This window comes from Penaeus monodon, chromosome 7 (assembly GCF_015228065.2).
Source record: "Penaeus monodon isolate SGIC_2016 chromosome 7, NSTDA_Pmon_1, whole genome shotgun sequence".
Classification (NCBI taxonomy): Eukaryota; Metazoa; Arthropoda; class Malacostraca; order Decapoda; family Penaeidae; genus Penaeus; species Penaeus monodon.
The window spans coordinates 42,872,436-42,877,435 of NC_051392.1; positions in this window are offsets into that span (position 1 = coordinate 42,872,436).

The window sequence follows — 5,000 nt, forward strand, 5'->3', positions numbered from 1 at the left end:
AGGAGAGAGGGAGAGGGGAGGGAAGGGAGAGGGAAGAGAAAAAGGGGAGAGAGAGGGAAAGGGGGGGAGAGAGAGAGAGAGAGAGAGAGAGAAGGAAGGATGAAGGAGAGAAGAGAGAGAGGAGAAGAGAGAGAGAGAGAGATGAGAGAGAGAGAAGTGGGAGGGAGGAGAGAAGAGAGAGAGGAGGAGAGGAAGAGAGAGAAAAGAGAGGAGGAGAGGAGGATGATAGAGAAGGAAAAGGAGGAAGAAGGAGAGGAGAGAGAGAGAGAGAGAGAAGAGGATAGAGAGAGAGGGAGAGGGAGAGAGAGGGGAGAGAGGGGGAAAAGGGAAGAGAGAGAAGGGGGGGGAGAGAGAGAGAGAGGGGAAGAGAGTGAGAGAGATAGGAGAGAGAGAGAGGGGGAAGAGAGAGAAGAGAGAGAGAGGAAGGGGGAGAGAGAAGAGAGAGAGAGATTGAGAGAAGAGAGAGGGGAAGAGAGAGAGAGGAGAGAGAGAGAGAGAGAGGGGGAGGAGAGGAGAGAGAAAGAGAGAAGAGAGAGAGAGAGATAGGAGAGAGAGAGAGAGGGGAAAGGGGAAAGGAGAGAGAAGAGAGAGAGAGAGGGGGGGAGAGAGAAGAGAGGAGGAGGAGAGGAGACGGAGAGGGAGAGAGAGAGGAAGAGAGAGAGAAGGAGAGAGGAGAAGAGAGAGAAGAAGAGACGAGAGAGAGAGAGAGAGAGAGAGAGAGAGAGTGAGTGAGCAATACTAATAAGGGTAAAAAACAAAGGTCACCAGTGTTTCGTTTTTACAGCATCGAAAAGCTTAACTGAAACTATTAAAATCTCGTAAAGTACATATGACGTCCAATGGCAAAGGTTCTACGTCATTTATTTGTTGTTCAGATATTTATAAGATTTCTGCCGTCGGTTATGACGTCAATATGGATCCTATATATACTTCATTACATAACTGCTAATACCCAAATATTCTGTGTCCAAACTGCGGTAATGTGGCTTCGTACTTAAGGCCTGCGACGCGTTTAGTCTTTTTTTTACGATTTACTGTCACATTCTGTTAACTGTTCACTCTCTGTAAGTGTCTAGCAAGAAGTAGTTAAAATACTTGAAACATATTATTCATGTGAGTGCTCAGCTAAAAGTAGTCAAAACAGGTTTATATATGATTCAAGTAGCATTCATTCTTCACCTGTTGAAAATTGTACATAATCATATTCTTATGTCTAGGTCACACACACACACAGTATATATATGTGTGTGTGACCTAGAGAGAGAAGTTGAATTTCCTATGAAAGTGAGTCTTCATCACGTAGATAAGATTATGCGGTATGCTTACACCATGGCGGCAGGAGCGCCTGCTGGCAATCCCACCGTCACGGTAAGCACCGAGTGTCAGAGAACAAAATGAGACAGCCATAAAAACACAGGCCGGGAAATATATGGAAAACCCGGGCGAAGCTAGAAGTTCGCAAATCTCTCAAGCAATCTCTCGGCCTAGCCCTCCCCCTCCGGATTGGCTGACCTGACCATATATTCAGACATCGTCTCGTGTGTTCCCATACTGTGTCAACTCTTATTAATAAAGAGTCACGCCGTTTAACAACTATCACTACCCCTGCAAAGCCATTATAATAGGGTTTTATACCCGTTATATCTGGTAGCAGCGGTGACGCTGCGTCCTTCCAGCTCACAGCACGAACACCACCTGCAAAGAAAAAAAATCGCTCGACCGTTCCCGAAGACATGTCTAAGAAAAAAAAACACGTAAGTACACGTTTGGGCCCCCTTTCTATTTTTCTTTTCCTTCCTTCTTCGCCCATACATGTGTTAAGCCGTTGTTTTTTTGTTGAGTAAAAAGTGCTAAATGACAGCAAATGGCACGTTCTCACACTATTCTTTTGACCTCAGATCGCATTTCCGTGTGATCAAGTGTGTGGTCAATAAACATGAATATCGTTCGTTAGTTAAATAATTTAATAATTTCTCTCGTTTTTAGAGATTTATGTTGTTTCACCTGCAACGAATTTAACGCGTTCGTGATTTTATCTTATCACGAATATCATTTCATTTTATCTCATTCCTCCCCTCTCACTGACCTGACCCCACTTTCTCTTTCGCTTGTGGTCAGGGGAAAATGAGGGAAGGGTCAAGACATGACCGCTTGGTCCCCTGTAATTTGGTTGTTGTTTTGTTGATACCTTGAGGATTAACCGTAGCATTGTTACATTGCTTTTTGGTGACATGTACTATCGGTGCTAGAACAGAGCGTGAAATGCAATTTTATTAAAATTTATTATACTGAATATAGCGTAGGATCTCCCCCATATCATAGTGCATAGGATTGCCGATATTACCCTGGGGTTGCGTAAACGCCTAATAGATCTGCGCTCCGACGTTCGATAGTAGATACTGGTTATTTGTTCGATCGGCAACTTGAGTCGGTGTGACCCGTGGTTATGTCCGTTTATTAATGTAGGACTAGGGTTTAAGCTAGAATCATTATTCACTTATTAATCACCACCCTTCTCGACCTCCTGAGTCGTTTGCACGTTTTGGTATATCCACCCAGGCAATTGTGGTGATTCGTGGTAATTTAAATATCCATAAGGAAATGTCGTGAACACCCTCACAGATATGCGAAAAGAGCAGGTTTTATTTTAAGATTTTCCTGGGCCTCGCGTCCGCGTTTCAATCAATGTATGGCATTTTGGGGTAAATAGATCCCCCCGCCGAATGAAGTCTAACATGCGTAGTTAGACATGTACCTCGGGAGTTCAATATTTTCTGATCCGAAAGATTTTGCTTTGCTAAAGTTGGCCAATATTTTTTTCATGTCCCATTTCTTCATGCGTATATTCTGTTCGCATATCAGTAAATGTGATTCAGTGTGGTAGTTGAAATGATTTTTTTTATATAGGCTAAGCATTGCTTTAATTTTTTACCACAGGTTTGTTTCTAATATGAACGTTAATATTTTTTGTGGATTCATTCTCTGTGTTGAGGTCACTCCTCGCTTTTTTCCTCTCAATTCAATGCTTAGCTGTGCGCGCAAACATGCATACAACACAGACACACTCACCTCACTCATCCACCGCAGACAAAAACCCTGAAACATTTTTCATTAAATAGGGTTTTTTGGCTGCTGTCTTATGATAGCATAAAGAGCTATGAAATGTTATCTAAAAAAATTTAGCCGCAATTTTGTCTGTCGTGACGAGTGACCTCCGTACATGAATGTAACAAATTACATTTATTTCCCGTCTCTGTTGGACTACAGTGGGTTCCAGTAAATCCTTGCGGTATTTGCTTTGTCGTTTCCCCTTATCCTACTCTTCATATCTAATCAGAGAGGGTTGGTAGTTCAAGCCAGGTCCATGTGGATCGCCTTACTGACGTGTCCCTCTTTTTTTATTTTCTTCTTTATCTTGTTGAAAATAAAACACAAAGCAAAAAAAAGAACTAAAATAAAATTAAAACGAAATTAAAAACCGCAAATTTTTGTATAATCACCGGCTAGTGGGGACTTAACCCCCCTCCTTCCTCCTGTTGCCTTTTTCTTTTTCTCTTACTCTGGCCTTACATGTATGATCTGGTTTCCCAACTATATTTGCAGTCGACCGACGAATAGCCGACACGCACCGAAGGAGGACCTGCTGCAGAAACAGTTCAACCTTTACGGATGCTGTGGGAAGGAACGTTCCATTGGATGATCGTCCATAGCAGACTCGGACCAGATATTCGTCAGAGCAGTGTTAAGCGCCCCAATGATGTAGTTGGGGAACTGGCACTGCCTGCCGAGAAGTCCCTAAATCCAGCGAAGAACCAGGAACTCGAACCCGGAACTCCGCCAGCGCAGGTACCAGTCGCCCCTAGGATGCTGTGGATGGGCGACGCCAGCGGACGCCCGCAGTTCCAGTCCACCTGCAAGAACTTCGTCAGGGCAAGTATCAAGCCCACCCGAAGATGCTGGCCCCCTGCCCCGACGCCCAATAGATCCATATGAAGATTACAAGGATGTGTGTGTGGACGTTGAGAAGGATCTGGACGAGATCTGTGGTGACATGTGGACGAAAGATGCCCGTCGAGTTTTAGGCCCTGACGAGTACACGAGGAAATCTAATATGAACTCCTAATCAAGGAGGACCTGGTCGGACTTTATTCGGAAGGACGTGTGGATGTTTGAGGATGGACAGATTTATCGAGGACTATGAAGGAGATGACGACAGAAACGAGCAGCACGAACATGCACCAGGACAATGCCGCGAGAAAACCGAGATGAACCAGCCCAAGGCTAGGTCATCCTAAGGCAATCTAATAGGCCTTGAGGGGTGAGGCGTGAGTCAGGTGGACTGAGCCAGTGTAACATGTGCAGAGTGGGACCGGGTGATCCTCACCTCGCTTCCCTACATCCTTCCCTCCATCTGTTTTTCAGTCCCACTCGGCAGCTGGGACGGTTCACTACTTTTATACCGAGGGAGGAACTAAGCCTAGAGCCTGTTCGTGACCGCACCCGACGTGGTAAGGTTCGCCTACCCCCTCCCCCCTCCGGGCCCAGGCTGACCTGCCACGGAGCCAACCTTTACCCCCAGACATAGTTTCGTAGTGTTTCCAGCTTTGTTGTGTTGTTTCAACCTCTGTAAAAATAGAGAGTGAATACCGTTTATAACCATTATCACTAACCCCTGCAAAGCAAATGTAATTGGTTTTCGATAACCCGTTTTATTATAATGCGTAAATCTTTTGCTTATTAATTAATTACAACAATCATTTTGAGACCACTAGTTTAAACGGACCGGATCTTCAAAAAAAATATAAAATGTGTAAGCCTATTTTTAATTCTGAAAAAAAAAATCTTATCATTGGCTCCTCTTACACATTCACTAAAATATGAATGGATATCTGAGGCCGTAAAACAACCATTTTGACACTATTTCGTGATTATAACGTGCAATTTAAAACCACTGGGTAATATTATTTGTACAGCATTTCGTTTCATTTTATAGCACATTG